Below are 11,876 nucleotides of genomic sequence, written 5' to 3'. Positions count from 1 at the left end.
TTATTTTATTTTATCAGTAACGTGTATGAACAAGGAATATCTCTCTCTTGGGTGGTTAAGAATTGAGAAAAAATGTAATAGAATACATTTTTACACTTTGGATTATGATAGGCATTAGGCAACATGAAAAGCAAGTTTTGCATAGCCGTCAACTTCATCGATTTCATTTTATATGAGATTAGGCCGGGGATGTTTCAATCATATTACATTTTTGTATTTATGATACAGTAGATCAGTCGAATATAATACCTTGAGCATGTAGATTAAAATAAATAGGTACAAAACACAAAATAGTACGAGTACGTAGGTACTGACTGTACCTTTGTGAAGTTAAGTTCAGCAAGGAAAATTTATATAGGTACATAACTATGTTTTATATTGTCATCTGCGAACTATGACACACTGAGGTGTTTAGAATTTTAGATATGTCGGTCGTGTCTTATTATCAAGTCATGATAAATAGTGACGGAACAAAATGATAAATCATCACGTTTTCTATTTACTGTTTGATGTTTAAAAAAATATCGTGGAAAATTCAATTCGAATGGATGAAATCTTAGTCTTTTGAAATTAATATATCAAGGAAATTCGATCCGACAAGTCTACATAATCCCACAAAATTAAAAAAAAGTCAAGAGGATTATCATCGGGGTCGGGCTACGCTCAGTAGGGTTCCGTAACTATAGCACAGAATAAATAATAGTACTAGGTACAGAAGACTTACTCTCTAACAAAACGCTTCTGTTACGATCAGCACAGATATGGCCGCTAGGTGGCGACAGCGCCATGCGCGGCTTATGGCTTTCCCCAAAATTGGGGTCGAACGGATGTACTTTTAGCTACCTGTAGCAAAGCGACGAAATCGCGGACTGAGCCACGCCTGACTATAGTTAGTAGGTATGCTTGGCTTTTCTATATTGAAAATTTTTACTTCAAAGCTAAAATTGCTAATGGATTTCTGATTGGAAAAATCGTTTCGACACACGAAATACTTAAAAAAATCTATCATTTAACTCCCACACTATTCGCTAGGTGCACGACTGGTGCTGCCCTCATTTTGTCGGACTTTCTACGTTAAATCTTATGGAGTAAAATGAGTTTAAGCGGCTGCCGCTAGTACTAATGTCGGACATTCCATAAGATTACCTGTGTTTGTGACGATCAGCGCCACTTCCCCCTCCGCCGACTTCGCGCCTTGCCAATAGAGATAATGTAAAGTACCTAGTTACCCTTATACTGTTGGGTTTGCAAAAGTTGTGTAGTACTTTTTGCCTCCTATTTTATTGTACATAAAACAGGAGGTATATATATAATCTAATTTAACCATTTGTTATATGACTTTGAACTGGTTTTGACACGACCTTGACGATCGACGCGCACCGAGACGATTGGCGCGCACCTCACGCACGCATGCACGAATTCGTGTGAGCGATCGTCAAGACACGGTCAAAATCGTAACAAATTGTTTAATCTGAATCGAGCTTTATGTTACTTGATTTGCTATTCTGTTCGACAGGAATTGAAGTCTAAGCGAAGTCATCCCAAGGGATCGTTTCTAGCTGCCCTTTGAGTCTACTCAATGTGAGTGAATTTTAAGGTTTCGATAAACAAATGATAGAAAGATGGAAGTTAATAGGTATATGGGGCATTATCTATGAAAAGGGAGCTTATTGTCGATGGCGCTTACGACGCGAGGCAAGCGAAGTTTTAGCTTGGGCGAAAATGTTTTCATATTTCGTCGGGCCGTCCGGCTACCTCCTACATGTCGCATTCGCCGGTAAAAAAAATTTATTTTAGTAGTTTCCTGTATCATACCTACTGAATGCATTTATACCAAATATACCCATACCCGAGATGACTTGAGCCAAAATCAATTTCAAGAAGACTTTTAGACAAAATACTTACTGACTGACTATTTGTGTTGTACGATGAAAAAGGCGACGCGAAATATTGTATTGAGATACCCTAATGTTTAACCTATTTCTACAACCTACCTAGTTCATTTTCTTGACATAGTATGACAGTAAACTATTTATATGCCGCTACTCGTGTATGTAAACCTAAATATGTTGGCTAATGCGATTAATAAGATTCACCGAGAATAATTCTGAGATGTTATATTTATATACAACTTCTAAAAAAAATACGTAGGTAAACATGAAACATTTTCCTACATCATACTGTAAGCTTCGTTTGGAGTTTATTTATAATAATAAACCAATTATGGGTGGGTGTGAACAAATTTAGTTAATTTTACCTTCGTTTTATTTAATATTTTGATTAAAATAAAATACGGGTAGATCTGAACGAAGCAATGTGATGCTACCTTCCTTTAATATTTTTTTATCGGTCACCGGGATATAAATACAGCCAGTCATTCTGAGGGAGCTCACTTCTTGTTTGGTGTACAACGAATTCACAAGGTAACTCTGTTATCGTATTTTGTAATAAAATATAGGTACTTGTTATTCTCAGTTTTGTGAAATAAAAGGTAATTATGTTAAATCGAGTATTGAGTATGATTTATTTCCTTTTCTTAAAATCAAATGCTTTTAGTTCAGAAATGGGGATTTACAAGCCCACATACCTTTCGGTCAGAGTTTCAATGTAGTTTATTAGACTAATCTATTATTTTTTTAAAGTAATGGCTTTAACTGATAAATTCAATAAGGCACCAAAATAATATAAAAAGTGTAAGGTTATTTTTAGCTAATGGATGATTTGGTTGAAACTTCCAGGATTATGTCGGAGGAACATGCCGAGGAAGATATGAGTGAGGGCTCAGTGATCCTGGGCGTGACAGCACGGCGCCGTGAGGAGCTACCAGAACGAGGGCGACACGTCAAGCGGCAATGGCGTGAACGGCGCAGCAGGACCCGGTCACGGCCGCGAGGCAAGCGGCCATCGAGGCCGCGTTCGCGGTCGCCAAGGGAGCGGTCACGGACGCTTAGAAAGCGTTCACGGACACCGTTAAAGCGCTCTCGGGCGCTAAGGGAGCGGTCACCTTCATCCTGTGAGCGTTCACGATCGTCGAGGAAGCGATTGCGTTCGCCGGGCAGCAGCGAGCGGACCAAGCGCCGCCGATACAACACGCCGTCTGCAAGTCGACGGGAAAGACGACGGGAGCGCCGGTCAACCGTGAGTGCTTCTAGTTCTTGTACAGACGATAGGATTAGGAGTTGCCGAGGTAGTAGTAAACATAGTTCAAATAGAAACGTTAATACATTTACTTTGCAAGATGTCATGGATCTGATGAAATCGTTGCCCTCATCTACATCTCAGCATCAGAATCATTTTTCAATGAATACCAACGCGGTCCCGGAATTTGATCCGGCCAGTAAAGAGCAGACAATAGACGCATGGATTAGGAAAGTAGAGGAGTGTTCGACTTTGTACAACTGGACGGAAACACAATTGATTCATTATGCCTTGCCTAAATTAGGTGGTGTCGCAAAAGTCTGGTACCAAGGTTTAACTTCACTTAACTACACTTGGCCAGAATGGAAAGAAAAGTTAACAAAAACATTTCCCACCGTTCAAAATTACGCGCAACTCTTACATGAAATGTTGGACAGAAAAGTAAGGCATAATGAAACACTTGAGCAATATTTTTATCATAAAATTAATTTACTTAGCAGATGTGGAATAACAGACAAACGAGCTGTAGATTGTATCATATACGGGTTAGACGATAAAGGGATTAGATTAGGAGCCCAGGCTGGTAAATTTAATGAGCCAGAAGAGTTGTTAGCATACCTAAAGTCTATAAAAGTTGAGGATTCAAAGGATAGGCGTTTCCCACTCATTAAGAAATCGAATGAACCACAAAAAGACAATGCGCGTTTTAATACTATTAAATGTTTTAACTGCAATGAGGTTGGTCACCCGAGTTTCAAATGTCCAAAACCCTTGATAACGTGTACTGTGTGCAAACGATTAGGTCATCAGAGTATTAATTGCAGGCGGTTAGCCAAAACAAACAACGAAAGCAATAAAAATAGTCAGGCAGAACAGTCTGTGTTAGAAGTCAAATTTGCCGGAGAAGCAAACAAGAAGTATGTTCTTCCTATATTAGTTAATGACAAACCGAAGATGTGCTATGTAGATTTAGGGTGTCAACCTACTTTGATAAGGCATAGTGATTTTCTAGAATTGGGTATAAGTCATTCAACGGATAATTTGCAGTTTTTAAAAGGATTTGGCGATGGCCATATACAATCTATGGGTAGATGCACCTTACAATTGCAGGTACAGTCGATTAAAGCCTCAATTGAAGTATTAATAGTGCCAGATCATTTGTTAAAGTATCCTATATTACTCGGACATACTTTTACGGAGCGAGATGGTTTAATAATCATCAAAACGCATGAGAAATTAATTTTGCAACCTTCGATGAAACAAGATATTGAAGAGATTAAATTAAAATTAAATGTAAGTTCTGAAGTAACTATTCAGAGTATGGATATCGTACCTATCGAGGCTGAGTCTGATTTTACTTGCAAGGTGTATGTGCACGAATCTATAAGAAATATTGGCACGAATAAATATTGTATTTTACCTGGTCTCTATTCTTTGGTAAATGGAAAGGGGTGTGTTATGGTGGTGAATTTAAACTCTTTACCGGTTGTTTTTTGTAAAGGGCAGTTATTGGCTAGAGCTTGTGTTTTTGAAGAAAAAAATTGCGCTGAAGTTAATAAAATAGATATAGAGGACAATAAAATCATCACAGATAGTTTGGAGACAGAATTAAATTTGGAAAATCACAATAAATTAGAGCTGTTATTACAAAAGTACAAAGATTGTTTCTCGTTCAGTTTGAAGGATTTAGGTTTGACTAATTTAAATGAAATGACAATTACGCTTAAAGATAATACTCCAGTGGTTTATAGACCTTATAGGTTAGCATATTCAGAAAGAGACAAAGTAAAACAAATGATTAAGGAAATGTTGGATTGTGGCATCATAACTGAATCCACTTCATCTTATGCTAGTCCTATATTATTAGTACAAAAAAAAACAGGTGACCAGCGACTTTGTGTAGATTATAGGGCCTTAAATTCAAAAACCATTAAAGAACACTACCCTTTGCCAAGAATAGAAGACCAGATAGATCAGTTAGGGGGATATGATTATTTTATTACCCTCGATCTTGCATCAGGGTATTACCAAATACCAATCGCTCCAGGCTCGCAGGATAAGACTTCGTTTGTCACCCCTGACGGTCAGTACCAATTTACGCGTATGCCGTTCGGGTTGGCAAATGCGCCGTCTGTGTTCCAAAAAACTATAAATACTATGCTCAAGGACCTCAAAAATAAAGAAGCTTTTGCATTTATGGACGACATAATTATCCCAGCTCATAGCGTTGAACAAGGAATGGAGCGATTGGAAATGGTTTTAAAATTGATTAGAGAGGCGGGCCTAACATTAAAGTTATCAAAATGTAAGTTCTTCTGTAGGACTATCGATTACTTAGGATTTGAGATAAACAAAGAAGGTGTAAGGCCAGGATTAAGTAAAACTGATGCTGTACAGAATTTCAAGCGACCAGTAAATCAACATGAAATTCGACAATTTATAGGCTTGGCGAGCTTTTTCCGTCGTTTCGTTAAGAACTTTGCTATAATTGCCAACCCCTTAACTAGTTTATTAAAAAAAGATGTCAAATGGGAGTGGGGTAAGGAGCAAGAAAATGCGTTTAATTCACTAAAAACAGAACTAATTAAAAGACCTATTCTTGCTCTTTACAATCCTAAGGCTATCACTCAAATTCATACTGATGCTTGTAAGAGCGGCATCGCTGGGATATTGTTGCAACAGGACGACCAAGGTAGATGGCGTGCAGTGTCGTATTATAGTAGACAAACAACCCCGGAAGAACAGAAATATCATTCTTTCGAATTAGAGACCCTGGCGGTGATCGCATGTTTGAATAGGTTTAGAGTGTATGTGTTAGGTATACAATTTACCATAGTAACGGACTGTAGTGCATTGCGCACTACCTTATCAAAGAGAGATATGATACCTCGTATTAGCAGATGGTGGTTACAGTTGCAGGAATACGATTGTAGCATTGAATACAGGCCAGGGAATCGCATGAGTCATGTTGACGCATTAAGTCGCAATGCTGTTCCAATGTTAGAAGAGCCCGAGCCTGTGTTCGATGTACTATTAGTAGAGACTGAAGATTGGTTAACCACAATACAAGGAACTGACGAGGAAGTTAAGCGAATTAAGCGCACTTTAGAAGACCCTGAATCTCCCAAAGTTGTAGACATCCATAAAAATTATCAAATTAAAAATGGAAAGGTGTATAGAGTCATAGACGGTCAATTAAAATGGTTAGTACCTAAAGGGGTTAGGTGGCAATTACTTAAGAAAAATCATGACGAACTTGGTCATTTTGGAGTTGAAAAGACTCTAGATAAGATAAAAGCTCTATACTGGTTTCCCAAAATGAACAAGTTCGTCAAAAAGTATGTACAGTCATGTCTAGAGTGCTCTTATTACAAAACCCCAGCAGGCAAGCGACAGGGAATGCTTCACCCAATACCAAAAGTAGATCAGCCCTTTCACACGGTACACTTAGATCACCTAGGGCCATTTATTAAGAGCAAGTCGAAAAACGCTTATCTCTTAGTTTTGGTAGATGCTTATACTAAATATTCATGTTTATATGCGGTAAGAAATACCAAAACGCGAACGACCATAAAGGTTCTTAATCATTTTATGAGCTATTTTGGTATACCTAGCCGTTTGATTAGTGACAGGGGAACTTCATTCACAAGCAAAGGTTTCAAGCAGTTCGTATCAGCGTTAGGTATTAGACATGTTTTAAATGCAGTGGCTACACCGAGAGCGAACGGTCAAGTGGAGAGGTACAACCGAACCATATTGGCGTCGCTCTCGGTCAAGAACCACGATCATAACGAGAATGAATGGGATAAGCATCTAGAAGAAATACAGCTAGGACTTAATACCACATTAAATAAGGCAATAGGCAAAAGTCCGGCTGAGGTACTTTTTGGAACTAGACTGAGAACAAAGGGTGATGGATTAGTAGCTTCATTAATTGATCAAGAGAATTCAAGCCAACGCCCAATAGATGACGTGCGGTGCGAGGTTAACATGAAAATTCACGAGGAGCAACAAAGGAATAAGGAAAGATTTGATAGGGTTAGAAAAATAGCAAAAAAATATGAGGTAGGGGATCTTGTTAGAATAGAAAGAGACATTAGTAGTAATAGCGGCAAATCAAAAAAACTTCTACCTAAATTACAAGGACCTTATAAAATAGCAAAAGTGTTAGAGATGGATAGATATTTAGTTGAAGACACGCCAATAACCCGAAAGCGAAACCGAAAGTATGAAGCAGTTATTGCGGTTGATAAAATACACCCATGGTTAACATTTACGCAGGATGTTATTGATTCAGATAGCGAGAGCGGTAATAGTGATCTAGACATAAGGGAAGCAGGAGATAACATTGTAGATGAACCACAGGGCGAGGATAATTTGGAATGAATAGGAGTTATACATATGATGATTCTGATGTTGATTATGACGACGAAGTGATATGATGATGACAATATAATGAATTTTTGTGTAATTGACAGGATTTTGATTTCGAATTGACACACATATGAGTCGTAAGACATTTTGGAGTGTGATCAGTTTGATATGTGGACCTCTTGAATTGGCACACAAAGGAGTCTTAAGGACAATTTTGAGTGTGTTCAATCCAAGATGATGAAAGCATGAATTGACACACAAATGAGTCGTAAGACAATTGGGAGTGTGCTCAATTCATTACTTTGTAAATAGCCAATGAAAGGCTTTTAAGTTATGTAGCTGTAGGTTATATTTTAATTTGATTTAATGGTTATATATACTTCCCACAAGTACTCTAATGGTCAAGTGTAATAGGTATTTGACATAAAACTCGTATACTACGAAATTGTTATAATATTGTAAGTGAAAGAGACTTGTGAAAAATATTATATTTGTGCTGATCATTATAGGGCTGACTTTTAAGTATTAGATGTCTTTTGAATATGTACGACTGTAACTTACGATTTTACCTAAAGGTCTGTCCTAATGATTGTTAATTGTTTGTTATTGATTGTAATTGACGGAACAATTACTTTTGTAAGATGGCCGAACGAATTAGAAAAAAAATGAAATTATATATATATTTATTTTACTTTTCAATTATTATTTTTTTGTGTAAATGTATGTAGGTATCAGATATAATGTATGTATTAGTGTTTCTGAAGGTCTAGATACAAATATTAATTTATTTGTTGATTAACGGAGTTGATTAATAGGTTTTATATATTGTAATAATGCTATAACGAGAGGACTTCGTTTTTTCAGAATGGCCGACTGTAAGCTTCGTTTGGAGTTTATTTATAATAATAAACCAATTATGGGTGGGTGTGAACAAATTTAGTTAATTTTACCTTCGTTTTATTTAATATTTTGATTAAAATAAAATACGGGTAGATCTGAACGAAGCAATGTGATGCTACCTTCCTTTAATATTTTTTTATCGGTCACCGGGATATAAATACAGCCAGTCATTCTGAGGGAGCTCACTTCTTGTTTGGTGTACAACGAATTCACAAGGTAACTCTGTTATCGTATTTTGTAATAAAATATAGGTACTTGTTATTCTCAGTTTTGTGAAATAAAAGGTAATTATGTTAAATCGAGTATTGAGTATGATTTATTTCCTTTTCTTAAAATCAAATGCTTTTAATACTAATAATACCTATGTACTCGTACCTACCTACACACATACTTGAATGGAGACTAGTAATTTGGTTATTTATTAAGAGGGGGCTAACTTTGTAGTTTTTATAAGGTTAAGCATGGGGCTAGAGAAACACTTGGTACTTGTAGGAAAAACATACAGTTAAAGATAGGTATGAGATCACCTCAGTATTTGGGTATTTTTATACAGCGCATTTTATTTTTTTGCGTGCATTTTTATAGTGCGCAGTCTCATTTAGTGAACTGTTGATGAGGACTATAAAATATTGGCATACTGTTTTGTGAAGTATTTTTTCTTTAGAGAGAGATTATTTTTATACTCAGTTTGTCAACAGAAAATATGGGAGTCATAAAACTATTTATGACATTATATTTTTAACAGATCTAAAAAAATAGGTGCTTCTGAATTTATGTTTGGTTTATTTTTGTGTTTTGTTTTTAACTTTATGATTTACCTGATTTAGTGATTTCTATACCAGTTGCAGAGTTTTTGAAGTGAAAACTTCTTTAGCGGTGCTGTGCACTTTTTGTGATGGGGAAAAATGTTAAACTCGCGAGAGCGTAAGGCGTAAGACGTAAGACGTAACCTTCTCTTTCTACCGCGCGGCGAAAATATATTTTATATTAAGCAATAAAGCTCAATGTTCTAATCTTGTACGGGCTGAAATACGAGGATCTCACAGTTACATTCTAACTTTATATCACTCAAATACTCGACGTACAATTCAATAAAGCTACATCTTGGTGAAATCGCTAATAAAAGTGAACTCTAGTACTGGTGAATAAAACTCAAAATATCATGACCAAATATATTTAGATGCGAGGTCTGCAAGGTAACTTTCCAATTTCTATTCGAATTTTAAATAATTAACGCTACAAATTTAAGCTCACTGACCAGCAATTCCGGAACTAAAGTTTTTCAATAGAAAGGAGGATGGGTCAATTATACATAGGTAGTGCTGCAGACATTTTGGACTAGTCATTGAGTTTTCACTTCTGCCGGCACTCCCGGAGTGCAACCCGTTGTTTTTTTTTTTTTATTTATTGGATTGATCCCATGTATTATAGAACCCATTATTGTCTGTTTTCGTCAGTTTATCGCTTTTAAATTTGATTCGAAAAAGGATGCACCATCTTGGACTTTTTTTTCGTATAAGTATTTAGTAAATCCATAGTAGGTGTATATTACTTTGTTAGGTAATGATAAAACTTGGTTTTTAACCAGACACCACATTTCACAAATATAGTCACGTCCCGTATTTATATTAAAACTACCACAACAAAAGTTGAACAACCGAATAATGTTGAAATGGAATATAAATAACAATCACAAACATGCTTAATTACACTGCATAAATACAGTGGCAGTAAACAAGTAAGTATTTGTTAGTAATAATATTTTGCCAAAATATAAGGTTAAAAGAGTCATTTAGTGAGTAGTCACTTTGGCGCATCATGTATCTGTCAACGTGTCATACGTCTCAATGCCTGAGGGGCTACCGCGAACCACGTACGACGTGTTGCATCTCTGTCGCACTTGTAATTTCGTAACGTAAGTGTGACAGGGAGGCAACACGTCGAACGTGGTTCGCGGTAGGCCTTCTGTGCCGGAAAATTGGCACGCGATGAGGCAAATATCCGATCTACCTTACCTTACCTTAGTTTAGAAGTCAATGACTTAATAATTGTTTATTAATATTATTTACAGTACATATGGGGCTACTTTTCCGCACTAGTGCGTAAAATAGCACTTTTCGTGCGTATGTCGAAACTTTAAAGTGCCATATGTACTGTAAAACGTTGTTCGATACACGTGCGAATAGGTAATTCGCAACTCGTGTCGATTTAAAACACTCCCTTCGGTCGTGTTTTAATTTATCGCCACTTGATTCGAATTTCCTCTTTTTCGCACTTGTATCGAAAATAACTATTGTGTACTGCTTCATAAAACAAAAGAGACCATGATATGTATTGTAGGTATACTGTGCATCGATATGTATTGTGTATTGTGATATGTATTGTAGTTTAGGAATAGGCAGGCGTGTCTCACTCCGCGATTTCGTCGCTTTGCTACAGGTAGCTAAAAGTACATCCGTTCGGCCCCAATTTTGGGGGAAGCCATAAGCGGCGTGTGGCGCTGTCGCCACCTAGCGGCCATATCTGTGCTAACCGTAACAGACGCGTTTTGTTAAAGAGCGAGTCTTCTGTACTTTGTACTATTATTTATTCTGTGGAATAGGTACCTATGTAGGTACCTAGTAGAAAACTCGCGGTCACCACACAGTCCACATATAGGTAGGTATCTCCTACCGTACCAATTTAGTATGGGATCGCGACCTACTCACGTAAATTAAAAATATCTACAACAGTGTTGCAAGGTAGGATGTGGGCTGTTGCAGTATAAAATGGATTAAAATGCAACTGAATTTTATATTGGTGAAATCTGTGGCCTGAATTCAAATCTGTAAAGTGAGGAAAAGCTCAACTTGTTAAACTTTATTTTATTTTATACATCTAAGTACCTACCTACCTAATTACCTAGATAGGTATTTACTACCATAAAAATTGCATTATATGTAGGTACCTACATAGTACCTTTTGTATTTGTACATATTTTCAAAGAGCGGGCTAACGGAAAATTGTAGGTTTATTTATATTTATATTTAATTATTACACGTTTTTACAAAGGCAAGTGCCATGAAAAAAATCACACGTAAACTAAATTGAACAAAGAGTTAAATGCCTTGCGACAAGGCGGAAAGACTTGCCACTACAACGCGTCACAAAACTCCAAGTGGCCAAGCACTGTGCTAGCTACAGTAGCTACCAATCTGTCTTGTTATTTAATAAGTTACCTGCTGAGCTTAAGACAATAAACAATACAATCTTGTTTAAAAATAAATTGAAGGCTTTTTTGATGGAGAAGTGTTACTATACGGTTGAAGAATTTTTGACATATGTACCGGTATAAATTGTCTTAATTATTGTATTTTAGTTTTTTTTTAATTATTCCAGCACTTACATATCATTTATTATTGTTTGACATTTTGTAATATATTAATGCTTTTGTAAATATTAATTCTGTTTATTTTTAAGATACT

At 36.5% G+C, this 11,876-nt stretch overlaps 1 protein-coding gene across 1 annotated transcript in view; it reads right to left on the bottom strand.

Annotated features, from left to right (window-relative positions):
• LOC134649152 (transmembrane protein 17-like) overlaps positions 1–11,876 on the bottom strand; it is a 269,508-nt gene that overhangs the window by 66,016 nt on the left and 191,616 nt on the right. The gene's annotated exons all lie outside the window — the stretch shown is intronic.

The sequence above is a fragment of the Cydia amplana genome, chromosome 6, assembly GCF_948474715.1.
Source record: "Cydia amplana chromosome 6, ilCydAmpl1.1, whole genome shotgun sequence".
Taxonomy (NCBI): domain Eukaryota; kingdom Metazoa; phylum Arthropoda; class Insecta; order Lepidoptera; family Tortricidae; genus Cydia; species Cydia amplana.
The sequence above is the reverse complement of the archived record's forward strand: the minus strand, read 5'-3'. Positions and strand labels throughout refer to the sequence as shown.